This window comes from Parasteatoda tepidariorum, chromosome 1 (genome assembly GCF_982258835.1).
Source record: "Parasteatoda tepidariorum strain Cologne lab strain chromosome 1, Ptep-v5.0, whole genome shotgun sequence".
NCBI lineage: Eukaryota > Metazoa > Arthropoda > Arachnida > Araneae > Theridiidae > Parasteatoda > Parasteatoda tepidariorum.
Window position 1 is genome coordinate 125,928,719 of NC_141755.1, and position 19,030 is coordinate 125,947,748.

A 19,030-nucleotide genomic window follows, 5' to 3' on the forward strand; every position below is an offset into this window, starting at 1 on the left:
TTGTTGGATGATTTCCCATGACCTGTAAATCTCTACAGAAGAGATCTTCCCTGTTCCATTTAATGACACTGCTTACAATTCTTTCCATCTCCAATTAAAGCTTATACTTGGAGAACTTTTAACCATAAAAAAAGTTAACCTAAGAATATATGATTAATAAAAATATAAATACATTTTCAAAGCAAACGATACTTTAAAAAAGGAGGAAATAAATCATTTACAGAACATGATTTGTTCGGCGCCTCCCTTAACTGGCGCTCCGGTACAATTTGAAGCATTTATATCAATTATTCTAAAATAAACACTTCATGTTTTTTATTTATTGTATCTGTACAAACTTTAATATAAATATGGGTGAGATGTTCAAATCTAAATACTTTTTTTTTCGCTTTAAAATATTTAAATTTCATAGAATGATGAAAAGACTGCATAAACATATAAAATTGTGTTTAAATACTAACGGTTCGAAAAATAAAAGAATTCATTACTTTAACATGATGGAGCTTTCAATTGAACACTATTCTTATTGACGTATTGCAGAATTAAATAAATAAGAAAAAATACTTTGAAAATATATTTCAAGATGTTTTTTAACAGTTTTTTGTTTAATATAATACGAAAAACATAATTTCAAAATTAAAACAATCACACAACAAATTTATTTACTCTGGTAAATGATTCTAAAATTAAACTGAAAACATTAAATTTAGAAATGCACCCCATTTCGACAGAAGCAACATAATGTATTTTAACAAGCTTACAACTATTACATTAAATAAAAACTACAAGGGTCGTTTCCTGCATGTTTTTAGAGACAATATTTTTTTTAAAAAGTCATTGATATTTTAGTGAAATTTGAAACATTTTCACAAAAAATTCTAAACTACGCAATTTAGTTTTTATATTCATGAATTATTTTTCAAACTATAAGCCAAACACTACTTAACCTTTAGATACAAGACAATTAAAAAAGAGGTTGTTTAAAGATTATCAAATATGAATTCAATTTATAAAGATTTTGTACATTGCTTTCAGTTCTATGTAAAATATTGATTATTAACATTATTTAATTCTAATAGACTAATTATTTTAATAAAATTTACAATTTTAAGCCTTAGCTAAATGTTTCTTTAAATTAAAATATCATATGGTTTGTAATAGAGCAACACCTTGATAAGGATAATATTAAAAATTTCATGAGTTTTTAAAGATTGAAGTTTTTTTCTTAATCTATCAAGTTTTATTTCAAAGTTATACCAGTTAGGAATAAAAGATATTTGCAAATAAAATTTCGTTTAGATAAATTATATTTTTGTTATCAATCTCACTTGCTATATCTTAATCAGACTTAAAATCATATCATTTAATTTATTAAAAAAATTTTTTTAACAAATCAGTCTTACGTATTTAAATAACAAAAAATCTAACTACTTTTTTTTATTCATTAAAGTTTAATTAAATTTCAGTTTTCTAAAACATTAGGTATAGTAAAACTTAATATATATTTCATTTATTTATTCATTCATGTAATAAATGTAGTAAAATTATCGTATTAAATGTATTGTATTATTATATTAAAGCGCCATAAATGTATGCACATCTTTGCAGAGTTATTCAATAAGTTAAACATTTCATTTTAAAAAAAATAGTAGTTCCTCCCAGAACAGTCTTTTTATTAAGTGTAACATGCAAATACATTGAAACATATGTTTACCTCTTTAAAAATCTAATGAATATTGTTTTTTAATCGATTACTAATAACTAGAGCCCGGATTTTGATGACCTAAAAAATCTCAACTAATGCCCTTAAAAAGTGCAAAAAATGCCCTTAAAAAGGGCAAAAAATGCCCTTAAAAAGGGCAAAAAATGCCCTTAAAAATCTAAAAATTGCGCAAAAAATGCCTTAAATAAAGTAAAAATATTGAATTAAAAAAATGTTTTGCCCTTTAAAATTATTATGAGTCATTTAAAAAATATAAAGCAATGCAAAACTTGTTCTACGTTCATTAAAGTTTGAAAAATTAGTTTTATATCCTAAAATACAAAAAAAAGGAAAACATATTGACACCAAAATATTTTTATTTTGTATAAAAACTTTAATGGATATAACAACTTCCATCTCATAATATTACTAAATATCAGAATTACATTGGATTATTAAATCATTTTTGATAATTTGAAATGTAAACGAGCGTCTCTTGTCTGAAAGTAAATTTTCATTCCTGCAGAAGCTTCTTTCAACGTCTACTGATGTTATAGGTGCGTACTTGAAAAAGACGGTCTCACTTAATGACAATTCTTCTTCAATTTGAAAAGATTTAGCTTTACCTGTTAATATTCTATAGATTTTCTTCATTGTTTGGAAGCCAGTGTAATAATGAAAATTAAAAAAAAATAATAAAAATTGGAAAAAATTATCAAAAAACTTTAAAAAATGCAAACTACGCCCCAAAATTTAAAGAAAAATGCCCTATAAATCTAAAAAAAATGTTCTAAAAGACAAAAAATGTCCAAAAATGCAAATGTCATCAAAATCCGGGCCTTACTAATAACTATATAAAAACTCAAAATTTTGCAGACCTTTGAAATGAACACCTTAAGCATTATTGTTCATCACAGCCAGGGCTGGATTAACCATTAGGCCATCGCCTGGGGCCCCCAATGATTAGGGGCCCCTTAGAATGGATTTTTTAAAAATAAATTTTAAAAAATTAAGAAAAACAATGATTTTTCAAAATGTTATGATTATGTTTTAGTTCTAATTTAATAAAATAAAGTAAAATTTCATTTATTATTATTTATTTTTATTTTAAATATGCTTTCTTAAATGAAAAGATATATAAATACTTTTATATTTGAATTAATAAAAAATATACGAGAAAAAAATTTAATCCAAAAATTTGAATGGACCAGGGCCCCGCGTCCGGCCCTGATCACAACTAAATATGGATCCGAGAATTTATATTTCATTCATACACAGCAACAAAAGTTTTGTTGTGATGAATTTTCTAGAATAAATTACTTAAATTCTGAAGAAAAAATATATTGCAATATAAAAATATATTTTCGGCATCACTTTCTTTGTTGACAAGTTAGTTTTAGAATCCTACAAAAACACTATAGTTTGTCTAAAATAAGAACTCTCCCAGACTGGACCTATGGCGATGACTATGGTAAGGAGGTAGGACTATTTCAAGTAGGGGTGCAGGGTCATTGCTTTGTAGTGGTTTCGGCTAGGGTCGACGAGAGAAAGGAACTCTCTTTCTTTGGTCTATTGTGTTGTTAGTCCCAAAGTGAAGCTACCCTCCCCAAAGGGTGCTATTCTTGTTTCCATAGCACCAGACGGCCTCAGACTTTGTGGCGGGAGGAGTTGTTAGCGCAGACAAACTATATCTGACCAAAATTATCTGGACGCCCAGTTGTACGTACTAAGAGCGTCCTGAGGGCACATATTAATGAGATCTTCGCTTGGCATGGATGACAGCCTTCTGAGAAGACCAGGTTTTGAATAGGACTTCCATCACAGCTGTGCTCGCAGCGTCATCTGCTATTCGCCCAAAAGGTGTTCTGTGCGGCTCTGAGATGACCAGTTTTTGAATAGGACTTCCATCACAGCTGTGCTTGCAGCGTCATCTGCATTCGCCCCAAAGGTGTTCTGTGGGGCTCTGAGAAGACCAGGTTTTGAATAGGACTTTCATCACAGCTGCGCTTGCAGCGTCATCTGCTATTCGCCCAAAAGGTGTTCTGTGGGGCTCTGAGAAGACCAATTTTTGAATAGGACTTCCATCACAGCTGTGCTTGCAGCGTCATCTGCATTCGCCCCAAAGGTGTTCTGTGGGGCTCTGAGAAGACCAGTTTTTGAACACCCGTTTTCTCAAACTGTGCAAGCATCGATGATGAGAATGCTGGAAGAAAGAGTTGTCCACATACATCTTCAACCACAGGAACTAACAAACCCACACCATTATGCTTCTGCCACCCTAACAACAATTGGACACTAAGTGTCCGGACAATTTTGGACAGATAGTGTATTGGGAATTATTAATCGAAATGTGAACTTCAGGATTATAATACCACAGCCATAAAAACTAAATTATAATGATTCCAACGATTTACATGTTCAACTGAAGAAATTTTTCTTCTTAGTAAATACGTATTTTTTATTGTAAGCAAAACTTATAGGTGCCTTAAATGTATATAATCCTGTAAAAACCAAATAGCTTCATTGAATTTTCAACAAGATTCATAAATAACTGGGTATTTATCCCAAGTTACAATAGCCTGGGTATTTTACATCTATACCATAAATCAACCCAATGAAACTGTCATGGGCAGTGGTTATATGCCTCCCCCTCAATAATTACAATTCCCTATAAGTCCCCCCGCAGAAAAAAAGGAAAATTTTATCAAACATTATCGAATTAAATTCGTTAAAATTAAAACCAAGAGAAATTTTTTTTTTCACTGAATACTAGTTTGATTGTGTGTTTGAACTCCGTCCCCCTCCAAAAATGAGGCACTTGCAACACCCATCTAAAGGTACTAAGGACTAATATAACTATTGTGTTTATGAAATAGATAGGTACCACTTTGTCGTATTATTACAGATGTTTAAACATTATACTAAATCAATAAAAGTGCTTCTCTCAACTAATAAGTATTAAATGAACACAACTAACTTATTGGCTACTAACCGAATCATAATCTACATAACAGATTCATTAAACACCACTTTTCTAAGATACTAACATGATTTCATAGTCATCTTAAACTGGTGAACCCTGAAGCTGTTAACTGTGACAAACACTGCAGAACAATTAATATTCCTAAATATTTATGCCCTAAATACTTTTAATTATTTAAATTTATTTAAACCTAAAAAAAGGAATATTCTTTTAATTTTTTTTCTTCCATTTTTCACAATAATTAACTTATCAAATATATATATATATATAAATAATGGATATAAATTTTAACCAAAAAGAAGCTTACAGAATGAAAGTGTAAAAAATTTACGCATTTTATAGAGTACTATAAATTTAAATTAAATATTTTAATCAAAGAAAATTTGTAATGAATATAATATAATATAATGTTTATAATATATATAATATAATGTTTATAATGCATATAATATAATGTTTAAATGAAAACTAAATGAAAAGAATTTTTTTTTACTGCTTTCTGATATTTCCTCGGACATCAACAGTCAGTGGGCTGTATGTGTCCTGCGGGCCATAGGTTGTGCACTCCTACCCTACAGAATAATTTATGTTACATTACATTTTATTATTTTTGATTGGTTTTATTGGCATTTCTACATAACTTCATAGTAACTCCACACAATGACTGCGGAACTATATCAAGAATAGGCCCCCCATATATATATATATATATATATATATATATATATATATATATATATATATATATATATATATATATATATATATATATATATATATATATATATATATAGAGAGAGAGAGAGAGAGAGAGAGAGAGAGAGAGAGATTTCTCATTTTACGATATTTATTTTTATTATTCAGTTCACTGTGACATATGAAACAGAGAATTTTCCCATCGGTCAGAATTAGAGGGGCGTATATTTCCTCTGAGGGGGGAGAATGAGTAAGGAATTATTTGGTAGCAGCTTTCACCAAAGAAATGTTCACTTCAATTAGAGACATATTTTTTACATTCAGGCACACAAAAAATAAGTTTTTTTTTTTTTCAATTGTAAATTAAATGACACAAACATTGAGTGAAAAATTGTGATTGTGCGAAGGGGTATTCTTTGAGAAAAAGTGAGAGGGGCCCGACCCTCCGGGTCCTGCGGTTCCTGGTTTCACAAGTTTCTTTCATTTGCAAAATAAAATGAGCTGTCATTAAAAAAAAAAAAAAATCTAAATAGTAAGAGTTTTTTTATTTCTAATGATCCCTACTAGAGAATATTTGTAAAAGGAATTCTCTTTTAACTATAGATACTCACTTATGTTACATTACAATATTAAAATAAAATTTTCAAGAATCATTTTTTAACTGAAGGGCAATAAAAATGAATTACGATATCATTGCCTGATGAAAAGCTTCAATAATACATAAAAGTAAATAACGGTCAACGAGTACACATAAAAATACCCCCATATTCAAGACTTGCCAGACGTGAAAGAAAAGTGAGGATAAAATAAAAGTGACGTTGTTAACGATAAAATAAATATGTGAAACAAAAACAGAAAAACCACAGCAGCAAAAGGAGAAAAAAGATGAAAAACAGAAGAATAAAAATTTTAAAAAACTACAGTGACCGAGAGTGGCAAATCAGAGCAAAATGCATTTCCAGAAGCCATGGAGAGGAGAAGCTATGGAACTAATGTCATTCACAAGGGAATCAACATTCACATAAATAAAACAAGATTCCAGGGCATCAAGATGAGCTGATGTGACAGGGGAGGAAATAATTTTGGCATTGTTAAAATTGAACTTATGACCAAGATTCCAACAATGTGCAGCAATGGATGATTTCTTGTATAACAGACATATCGATTGTAATTCTTATTAAACACAATGCCATTGGTGAAAAAAGGGATCATTAGCATAGTATGTTTATTGGCATGGACCTCTGTTTGTTTGCACAGATTTAATGGGTACAAAATTCATTTTACGTTACAAATGAATTTCAGAATGAAATGTCCCTAAATTTATTTCGTTGCCATTTCCCATATTTAACTTTACACTGTTCCGAAACTTTCTTTTGCTTGAAAATCTGCACATGAATGTTTTGTTATTTTATTTAGCAGTTGTCATAAATAATTTTCTAACATTTTTGTGGAATTTCTTACATTTGAAAAGAAAATTAAAATGAATGAATATTTATCCTTGCTTCTTTCGGAATGAATACTTAAAGAATTGCACTATTTTATTGTGTACTCAAGAAGAACAAGAAACAATAGTTAGTAGAATATGTATGTATAAATTGATCCATTGGTTCAGTCATAGAACATTCTTTTTTTTTTTTTTTAAATAAAAATGCTTAAATTTTATAAAAATAGTTTGAAACAGAAATCTAAATTTATATGGTAAGCTTTTTATGACCTTTAAATTCTATTTGATGTTAGTTCAGTTTTTTTTTTCTATCTTGTTATAAAATAATTTTAAAGTATATTTTTTTAAGCATAATTTCTTCCTTGTTTACGTCCTTATCTGCAATTCAAATCCGTGTGTTGTTTATTTTATATCAGAATGTAAGAGGAAGGAAAACACTGGGCTCACTTAGCCTTAAGCAACATCCATGAAAGGGATATTACTATCAATATAAGAACAGAGCCGTAATGGCTCATGGGATAGAGCCTTCCAATGAGGTGAACCAGACTCGAATCCCAGCGATGGCTGGTCGATACCCATTCTGCATCCATTTTGCACCGACCACTGTGCTAACGTAAAATATCCTCAGTGTGTGGACGGATAATGTGTTAAGAGTGCCCTTGTTGTCAGGCTGACTGTGGGAGGTTTTTGTGGTTTTCCTCTCCATGTAACACAAATGAGGGTTAGTTTCATCAAAGAGTTGGCCACAAAGGCACATTTCTTCCAATACTTGGTCCAGAAGTTCTCTTGCCTTTTGAATTGGGTTCCAAACGATGAAGCTACGGAGTCAAACGTCGGTCATTGAAAACCCAAAATTCAGGTCGGCTGTTCGACGACGGTTATATGATAAAATAAATGTAATAAAAAAATTTATTATAAATTAGCGATTAAAAAAAATAATAATTTTTTCACTAAAAAACGAAAGAAAATATGAAATATTAAAATTTAAAGTGTTGTAGGGGCATGAGGCGTACATCTGTCCTCAACAGAGAGTTGCGCCAAATTCATGAAAAATAATTATAAATGTATTCCAAAGTAAAATGCTTTCCACTTTTAAATATCTCCATTTTTATTTGCAAATTGCGGGGCTCTTCATTTCCAGAACTTTATATTCATTTCATATAAAAAATTTAACTTGATGTCAAATCGTATTATAGAATATAGTTTTTAAAAATTATTTTAAACAAATGAGAAACATATTGAAAGAAAAATGTCTTTAGAAAAAATACTTATCATTGAATCCAAAACCTTTAAGTGGAACTTTACTGGTAACTTGCACAGATAAAACTTAAACTGAATAGAGTGAAGTTATCGAGTTACGTTGTCTTAAAAAACAATGTTTAAAGTTGAAAAAATACATTCAATGTAAAAAATTTTTAAAAAATCAACTTCACACACGGATTTAATTCTTTGCATTATCTAAAGCTCTTCCTACAACCTTGTTGCTCAAAAATGGGTTGCTGTAAAAGTGGCACAAATGCATTTAGTTTTATTTCGCACTGCTATTGAATGCACTTTGTAACAGCTTAAAACTGTTTAAGCCTAACACGCTCAAAACTAAGGGAAATATGGCCAGAATATAAAGAGAGTCTAAGGTAGAAGCCTGGCTGCTTGGGGCGTTGAGTAAAGAGTGTGGTAAAGCTACATTAAAAGAATAAAGCTTTTTATGATCTAATTATTCCCCTCTAAAAGCTTTTTTATTCCTCTTGCTAGTTTGTTGAAAATCACAGCAAAAACTCACTTATTTTCGTAAAATAAAATGTTGAAATATATCTAATATTTTGGCAACCCAATAACCCTATAAACTGAAGCATTCCTTGTTTTATCAGCCTTGCGATAATTAACGATCTGCAAACATAGAGGACGGCTGACTATTGAGTTTCCTTTAACGTTTCTTCAAGAAAGCCCTTTTTGATGAGTAAGAAACAGGACGTGCCTTTCATAATTTCTCCTCCCACTATGTTCTAAAGAAAAATTTGTGACGTTAAGGTTGGCGCTCTTTTAAGGTAGGTAAAATAGGGAAGTTGCAAACCTGGGTGCAACATTGGCCGATTCATAAAATTCATTGATACAAAATTAAAATCAGTTGTTATAAAAAGTCTGAAAAAAACTATGAATTGGGGTTCTCCAATCCACCACCCTATTTGCCCCCAATCAGATTTCTATAATTTCTGACCGCTACATATTCAGCGTGACACAAAATTTGAAAATATAGATGACATTCAAAATGCTTTTTTCAGTATTTTACTCAAGAAACGATCGGTTTCAATGAAAAAAAAAAGGCTTCTGATGAAAGCTTCAGTTTTTCAAAATTATTTAACACACAAAAATAATTAATGAAATTAATTTTTCTTAATTTCTATTAAATTCGTTGTCTATTAAATTCGTTCATTTCTATTAAATTCGTAAATACATAACACACACACTTCTATCAATCTTAGCTCTCCCCCCCCCACTCTCAAAATTAAGTATACTGAATGAATCTTGCTCTAAAGAGAAATGTATTCATTTCATGTACAGAGCACACAAAAAAATAATAAATAAATAAACGGACCACAATGCATAACTTTTGATCTAATGATTGGATCTTCGAGTTCTAGGACTCAATCTTAATGGATCTAGGGGGTGACCTCAAATATGTTAATCAGTGCAGACGATATCTCAAGTTATGAAATCAACCACAAAAATGTACTTTTTTTAATAAACATACCTTTTTTCGGTGGATTTGGATTTCTGAACCCCAAAATATAGAGGGTAACTACAATCTGATAAATATGGTTCCCATTATTTCATCAGGAAAGCTATCCAATGCTTGGACCCCTAAATTTTTCACCATATCTCAAGAATTTTTAAAAAGTATTGAAAAACTTTTGCACATAATTGTAAAATTCATTTATGTAAAGATTGCAAAAATAAATTATAATAAATAATCATTTCAGATCGTTTCATTTAATAATAGTCGAAAAACTTTTGAATTGCAAGGTATGATTTCTTTTACGTCATTTTAAGGAATGAAATTTTAAATGGCAAAATACAAAAACTGAGCGTAATGGATCGAGTCATTCCTGAGGAAATCGAATTTTGAAACAGTCATATTTGACTTTGCAGGAATTATTTGACTGATTTTTTTAATGTAATTAATATAAAATAATAAATATTTTCTTAAAGTCATATCTTGCAAGGAATATATTTTTGTATAAACAAATAATATAGTTGTGTACAAAAGTTTTAAAATTCGATTTGAAGTTATCGAGACAGGGCGGAATATGCCACACCAAAAAGTAAAATTAACATTAAGGGGTCCAAACATTGGATCCCTTTCCTGAACAAACTATTGGAACCCTATTTCATTGAAAAAAAGGTTATGTTTATTTGTGACTGATTTCGTAACTTAGAATATCTTAAACATTTATCAATTAGCCTATTTGCGATCACCCCCTCAAATTGTAATATTGAGTTCAGATCCGATCATCCCGCATTCTGTAAGTATTTATATCTTAGTAATTATTACAGAACTTAATCATTTCTTTATTTCCCTCTGTAGAATGAAGTAAATTATATAATTAGTTTGTACCTCATTTTGATGAATATATAAAAACTGTAGATATTAACTTATTTTCAAAATTTTAAATAACAATTATTTTACTCCCTTCATATTCATTAACCTTCATGGTGGGGGGTGGCAATAAATATTTTTGTTTACACTTAAACATGACGGGCCTTGCATAAAGAGCAAAAAGTTGTTCTTCTCGCATCATTTGTATTCATTTAGTTGTATTTGCAATACTTTGTTTTGATAATGTAAAGACATTTAGCGAGGAAAAGACAGTATTTAGTTTACATGTTCCAAGTTTTTGCTGTATCACTATCGATATTCACATTTGTTTAACTTTATATGACTCACTTGTTTTATAACTATTCCATATAAAAAGAATCACTCGCTTACGAGTTACAATGAAATAGGCATCACTATTTATATGCCATATTAAATTGAATAGCTTGAAGAAAGTTATCTCACAAAGTAAGGATGGCAGGCATACCGAATATATACACAGGAAATAAAGCGTAACAGCTTTAAAATTACAAAATAATAAAATAATTCGGATGATTTAAACTTACTTTTTCAAGTGCTGGCCATTCAATTTGCGTTAGAATAACAGCAGACTTTCCGAAAATCTTCGGCACAAGCAAATTACAAAACAACTTTGTTTTTGTTTTTGAGTTGGCGACTCATATTCAACCAACACCCTCTGCCGCTCTCTCTCTCTTTCTGTAGGCGCCAAGCAGTGACACCACTGCTTACGCGAAAAGGAGTGACATCATCACTGTGACGTTCATTGGATCATTCGATTTGAACAGTGGGAGGGAACAATGAATCTTCTCTTCATTTTATTATGGTAGCAATTTCTTTGCCTCCTAAAGAGGAACATCATATTTGATTTAGAAACATTTTATCGAACTATAGTTATACATTTTAAATTAATTTCAGTGAAGGAGGAGGGGGCACTGACGTCAAAAAGAACCTCGCGGCGTGAGGGAGGGGGAGGGGGGAAGGTCCAGGAAAATAATAATAGACCTTGACTAAACTTTTAATATAATCACTCACTCATTATTAAGATAAATTTAATTTTAATAGGTAAGTGCTCAGTACCATTTCTAAATTCCACCTTTTCGTCGACATGACGATTTTTTAAAATCTTAAATCAAAATAAATGAATGATTATAAATGTCCGAATAAGCGTCTTTGTTTATTATTAGAATTTTTTGTGGATCTTCAAAGCCAAACGTTTGGAAGTTGTAAAGATCTTGCGGGGAGCAGTGCACCTAAATCTATGTAAGACATTGATGGGAGTTGAAAATAAAATACGCGCCTTTTACGGGATATGATAATTAAATGACGATTTCTCTCGAATTAGAACTCATAGTAGACAACATTGACTTCAATGATCTGCTGGGAACCGTGTCTTAACCACTGCGGGACTAGATTTATGCAAAAACGTGCACAAAGAAGGGTGTACGGAGAAAGAGGGTAGCGGGAGAAACGTCTAAGGATACTAAAATCATTAATTATTTATTGTTATGAAATTAAATTTTGAATGAATAAGCAAAACAGTTTAAGAAGATCGATACAGTCAATAATAACGATTCTAATAATGAAAAGGAGAAGATTCTTTACTTTTAAAAATCAAGATTGTTATCATTTTGAAAATACAGTCGAACCTCAGTTTAACGAAGTTGCTAAATTCCGATAATAAGTTCGTTATATGGAAAGTTCGTTGGACAGAAAATCGCCTTTTAAAATGCTTAGACACAAAACAGGTTTTAAACTCATAAACACTAGACATAACAGAAAAAAAAGCATTGGATACACCTTTATCTTGTAAACTAGTATCTACTATTCTTTTTTATAAATCTTAACACTAAAAGAAATGTGCATGGAAAACAAGAATAGAGCAAAACATTATCCAGAGTTGCACTATCACGCTACATACATTTTCAACTATAAAAACAGCTAAATTTATGCATAAAATTTTGACTGTATTTATTTTCTGTATACTAACTGTAAAGTAATTTTATATAGGAAAAGTGGAAGTTAAATATCGCCATAAATTTCGTTCAATAGAAAATTCACTTCGCTATTTGAAAGTTATTTTACGAAGAACTTTCCAAAATGTTCTTGGTTCCTAAAAAAATTCGCAAGATAGAAAAATTTGCAAAATGGAAGTTCGTTAAGTAGAAGTCCGACTGTAATAGTATTTTTAAGAATAATTTTGGTTCACATTACAATGACAAAAAAAAAAAAAAAGAATTAAAACAGAGATTGAGATTTTTAATTGCATTGACTTCGCCCCTCCTACAGTCATTATATATTCAGGGGCATCTCACATAACCTGGACCCAAGTAAAAGTTTTGATGGGGGGTCCTTATGCCGCTGCCAAAGCTTAGATGACAGTGTAAATTCAAAAGAATATCTCCTTGTAGTTGAAAATCCCACTTGGAGGATGTTGAAAATCGAACCACTGAATGCAAGCGATCCAATAGTTTCTGACATTTTTTAAGTTTTCATATATCCAGGTAGAAAAAAGACACTTGAAATTGTCTGCCCAATTTTAAACATTCCATCAAAAAACTGTTTCAGAGACATTTTAATTTATATAAATAATCACGGTGTATTTTTCTCATGGACCATTCAGTGCTGCCAAGTGTTTGTCTTCTGCGGGGTGCGTAGCTTTTTTAAAAAGTGCTTATTTTCAATTTTCGTTTTTTAAAAGCCCTTGAAGGTGCGTTTTTCATTGAGTGTTTTTAAAAAGTGCTTCATTTTCCCTTTTACAAAATGAGATTTTTCCTTTACTATGTTGATTTTCGCTTCGAATTATGCAAAAAGACACATTATTCTACACAATTTAATCCCAATCTATTTTGGCGTATTGTCAGTGCGTAGCGTATGAAAACGACATTCGTAATATATGATTCAAAATTTCATGATTTTTGACAGTGGTCAAAAAGAATGCAAAAAGTTTTTTTTTTTCTCTCTTTTGGTATGACGGTTAAAACAAGATAAATCCGTCAATTGTCTGTTAAATATTACTTTACTAATTATTTTCTATAATGAACTAATTTTAAGTGTGAAATGATTTGATTTACCTTGAGCCGGTTCTTTCGAAAAATATTTTTATTAATAACATAGACGGCAGGAAACACATAAGAAACAGGGAAGAATATGTAGGGACAAGAATTCAGTCGTCTGATGACATTCATCGGCTCCACCAGCGGAATATTTCGTATTTATCATTACATTACAACATTGTCAAAGACTTTCCAGCCCTACCGAATTATGATAATTTTGTAAAGTGCTTAAAAATATTTTTTGAGTGCTTGAAAACTGCATAAAAGGTGCTCATTTTTTGTTGAATAATTTGGCTACGCACCCTATTCTGGGACTCTTGATACTTCTTTTTGTAGATTTGGAAGTTTCTGTTATTTCAGTAGTGTTGAATGATACCAGTTTTGAAATGGAGTTTGAAGATGATACCGGAGTGTCAGACTCTGTCGAAAGGTCTTGAAATATCAAGCAAGAATTATTATTGGCTGCGCATTCTCTGCTGGGCCCCCTTTTTGCATCGATGACAGCCTTCTGTGGAAGACCAGTTTTTGAATAGGACTTGTATCACAGCTGTGCCTGCAATGAGTATTCGGCTGGTCGCGTAATCCGAGCTTTAATTCGTCCCTAAAGTGTTCTATGGAATTTCGATCCGGGCTATGAGAAGGGCAGTCCAGTTTTTGGGAACACTCATCATTTCGTGAAGCAAGCTTGGATGTGTGTGAATGGAGGGAATTTTGTCGTCATAAGGGTCGAAGCATGGTCAACATACATCTCAGAGTTGTTTCCAACCACAACCCCCCAAACATCACCCCATTATGCTTCCAACACTGTCCAGATCTTAAGAAGCTTGTTTGAACCGATTCGAGAGGGGGGGGGTGTTGAAGTTTATTTTGCCGACTATCATGTACATATATACGTGTATATATATATATATATATATATATATATATATATATATATATATATATATATATATATATACAATTTGTATATGGCTAAAGCTTGATAATTAAAGGTAAAACAAATCAAATAAAAGAGTTCAAATGCGCCACAAAACTTGAGCTTCCAAAGTTTATTTTGAAATCATTTCGACTAGTTATAAACATAATGCTATTCATCGAAATAATTTTTACAGCACTTAAAAATGCAACCGCCATGGGTGAAAAATGTAGTATTATTGATAACTAAATAGTACCAGCAATTATTCAAAATAATGCAAAGAAAATATACTTTTTACATTTCTATTAATTTTAATTATTAAAATGGTAACAAAATATTAAAGAAAAAAAACTACTTTTAAATAAACTGAAACTTATTCAATTAAAATAAGTTTTCAGTAACATTAAGCAATAATTATTTGTGGAAATAATTTTAAAAAATAAAGTTGTAAATTTAAATGTTTTTCAACGCAACTTTGAAATACTTTTTACTTTATATTTAAATATTTTTTTGAAAAATCACTTGGCAATTAAAATATATCTTTCGTTTCATTTAAACGTTGTTACCATAAGCTAATTACAGCAACTGTTTGACGATGAGAAAGTAAGTCATAATCAGCAAATACAGACTTCTATAAGATATTGATTCAAAACAAAATTTATTCAAAAGTAAATTGACCTTTCATTTTTAAAAAATAAGAAAAAAAAAATGTAGAAAAACATTGAAAATATTTGCCATTTAAATTATAAATGAAGAAATTCACGTAAAAACGATAAAAAATTAAGATATTAGTAAAATTACGTTATATTATATTAGCTACATAAATTTACTTCGATGTTGTTTTAAAAGCAAAAAATATTCGGCCAACTTATCATGCTTAATATTGTCAACAATATCTTCTTCTGCTTTGAGTAAAAGCAGTGAATTTAGGCGTTTAGTGGTCATTGTTGTTCGAAGATAGGATAGTTTTTAATCAATTTCATCTTGCTGAAAATTCTTTCATTTGTCGCAACTGTCATTGGTGCAGTTAACGCTAATAGATTTAACAATAAAAACTTATGAAAGCATTTATGCTAAAATGTATGATTCTGCATTTTTAATACAAACTGTGAATTGAATTTTTACATAATTACAAAATTATAAAGTTTTTTTTTACTAATAATTAACTTAAATGAAAAACTGTTAACTTTAGTCAAAAAGATAATATAGAAACATTAAATAATTAAATACATAAGAAATACGTCAACCCCGCTCAAAGGAATACCATCGGTTCCAGCCAAATCTATGCAATTAAGCTGGTTATTCGATCAAAAGGGGAGTGCAATATTCAATCCAAAATTCTGAATTTTTACGAAATTTTACTTTTTAATGGTATTTAATGCATAGTATAGCATTTTGATTAAATAAGCTCAGTTTTATGATCAATAAACAATTATAATTAAAACTGTATGCGTTAGTATCATAAAATATAAATGTCATTTAAAATTACATAAAAATAAATCAATATTAGTAAAAACTATAATGTAGGTACTAAAATATTAATTGATACCTTCCGAAAAAATCTATAATTGAAAACAACAAATAACTGTTTAAACGGGGAAGTTTTACATTAGTTTCTTCTAAAATGATTTGGTTCCATTAAATTTTATTCGTATAAGCGGGTAATTCGATTATGCGATTAAGTGGGGACGACAGTACAAAATAACTAAAAAGAATTATTTATAAAAAAAAAAACTCAATTTTCTATTTTTAAACACGTTACATTTTCAATAAAATTAACATTAGTACATTTTTCTTCATAAAGGATTGCAGTTTGGACTTATAAAAACAAAGCCTACGAAGAAATATAGAATTTGAAATTTCAATTAAATAAGATATATGAAAAATAATTTCAGCTGAAAAAATCTAAAAAAGAAAAAAATAATACTATTTCAAGCACAAAATAAAAGCTTAGTAAAAAGTAAAAAACCGAAAAAGTATCCAATTTTCAGAATTCAGATGTGATTTATCTTTTTCTATCCCTAGCTCCTACTAATGAATATAAATAACATAGCATTTTTAATTGCTCTTTTTTCTTTCTTTTAATTATTTTACTGCACAAAAAAGATTAAAAAAATAATTTTATCTGCTTCATAAAAATCTATTTTTACCCGAAATAATTTAATTGGAAAGTAATAACACATTTAATGCAATTTAATTAAACTTAATATTTAAACAATAAGACTGCAAATAATAAATATGTATTCATAAAAAAATTATACTTACATTCAAAATTTAGACTGCGGTAGATAGGATGATCGTTGGCATGTGAGCAGATTTTCTATTTTATTCAATAATAATATGAATTTATAAAATACGCTTAGTAACTAAGTATCCGTACATGACAGTTAAAGACAGGTCAATGAAGTAATAGGTACCACAGCTGCCTGTGCTTTGAGCCCCTTCCTTCCCCTTCTTAACCACATGGACAAAGATATTGTCTTTATTCTCAGAAAGAGTAAGAGAAAACATGAGAAAATATAGCTTAGGGCATTTCTAGCTAACCACTTTTAAAAGACCCTCGATTTTTCAAGTTGACAGAAATATCCGGGGTTTTGTCTGCTGCTTCACAAGATCGAGTCGCAGCTCCATCCTTTTTTGCGCCTTTTCATAGTGCCCGTAAGCGGCTTGATCAAACAGAATTGCCACTTCTCCGTGAATATTCGGAATTCTCTATTTTCACCATATTTTTATTGAAATAATTAATGAATCCGAAATTACAACATTTAACACTTTGAACTCGGTAACCATTCTCAAATTGTGTGAAATGATCGAAGTGTTGATTCGACTGAGTGTAACTCAATTTAATGTTTCAGAATTCTTAGGATTCTTGAAAGAAAAAAAATATTAAAAGCAAAAAACAATATTTTCAAAACGGAAACTTTTATAAAGGTGGATTGAGGATCACATATATGTTAATTACTTTCCAGTGAGAATATCAAATTTTGTTGTCATGATTAATTGTTCTAAAGATATGAATTAGTCCCTGAACACTTTATTTTAGGTTAAAAAATTTTGAACTCAAGTAATAATTCAATCATCATAGAATTTTAAAAGTTATGAACTGAATGGTAGTGAACAAATTAAATGTTTTTCTTTTCTTTTTTGGAGTTAGGAGTCCTTTGGAGTTAGTAAAATTCTTCATAATAGATAAATATCGTTTACTAATTGAAAATATAAATTATTTAATAATTTGTGTTATTTAAACAGAATTTAACAATTTAAATAAGATATTTTGAATAATGAAGTATCCTATTTAATAGGTTCTCTTATTTGTAATTTTTTCCCTATATTTTGAAAGAAAAAAAATTGGTTGCATCACCGGCACGATTATTTCATATAAAATTTATAATTCTTTTTAAAAAAAATCATGTAAGTTCATCAGTTCCTTTAAAAAAATTACTTAAACCTCTAATAAAGATTTAATATAATTCAGATAAATAATATCTGAATTTTATGATACATTATAAGCTAACTAAAAATTAAGGTCACTACAAAATTTTTTTAAATTTAAGAATGTGTCGTTTAAATAATAATACAAGAGAAACAGTTTTCGAGATTTTGGCATGTAATGTCGGTCATCTCGCTTTGAATTATCATAAATGGTTACTCTTGGAGGAGAAAAGAAAAAAACTAAATTTAAAAACACATTTCACAACAAGATTTGCCGAGTCGGGTCTAGGATCCCGAAACGAAATTCAGATAACATTGAAATTCGTTTAAATCTCATCACCGATGAAATATCCGATAAGGAAAGATTTTCTGCAAAGTCGGGATTTTGGCCTGAATTATCGATCATCTTGCTTTGAATTATCTTAAATGGTTACTCTTGGAGGAGAAAAACAAAAAACTAAATTTAGAAACACATTTCGCAACAAGATTTGCCGAGTCGGGTCTGGGATCCCGAAACGAAATTCAGATAACATTGAAATTCGTTTAAATCTCATCACCGATGAAATATCCGATAAGGAAAGATTTTCGGCAAAGTCGGGATTTTGGCCTGAATTATCGATCATCTTGCTTTGAATTATCATTAATGGTTACTCTTGGAGGAAAAAAAAGCTAAATTTAAAAACACATTTCGCAACAAGATTTGCCGAGTCGGGTCTGGGATCCCGAAACGAAATTCAGATAACATTGAAATCCGTTTAAATCTCATCACCGATGAAATATCCGACAATGAAAGAATTTCGGCAAAGTCGGGATTTTGGCCTGAATTATCGATCATCTTGCTTTGAATTATCATAAATGGTTACTCTTGGAGGAGAAAAGAAAAAAACTAAATTTAAAAACACATTTCACAACAAGATTTGCCGAGTCGGGTCTGGGATCCCGAAACGAAATTCAGATAACATTGAAATCCGTTTAAATCTCATCACCGATGAAATATCCGACAATGAAAGAATTTCGGCAAAGTCGGGATTTTGGAATGTAAAAAAAAAAAAAAAAAAAAAAAATGCCGACTCAACCTGAATTTGCCGACTGGATGATATCGCTGGGGGGGTGAGACACCCCTCTCACCCCCCCCGTTAGGGACGGGCCTGCCCCCAAACATCACCCCATTATGCTTCCAACACTGTCCAG

General features: G+C 30.2%; 1 protein-coding gene across 4 annotated transcripts in view; it reads right to left on the reverse strand.

Annotated features, from left to right (window-relative positions):
- LOC107445532 (protein O-linked-mannose beta-1,2-N-acetylglucosaminyltransferase 1) overlaps nucleotides 1-19,030 on the reverse strand; it is a 128,186-nt gene that overhangs the window by 65,517 nt on the left and 43,639 nt on the right. Inside the window, exons 1-2 of one of the 4 annotated variants that reach the window (XM_087152566.1) lie at nucleotides 10,984-11,138; nucleotides 5,179-5,257 (exon numbers count right to left, since the gene is read on the reverse strand). The gene's annotated coding sequence lies outside the window, so the exon portion shown is untranslated. Of the gene's footprint in view, nucleotides 1-5,178; nucleotides 5,258-10,983; nucleotides 11,281-19,030 lie in introns of those variants that run through there. The other 3 variants (XM_087152565.1, XM_043050135.3, XM_087152564.1) reach the window with 3 other exon arrangements.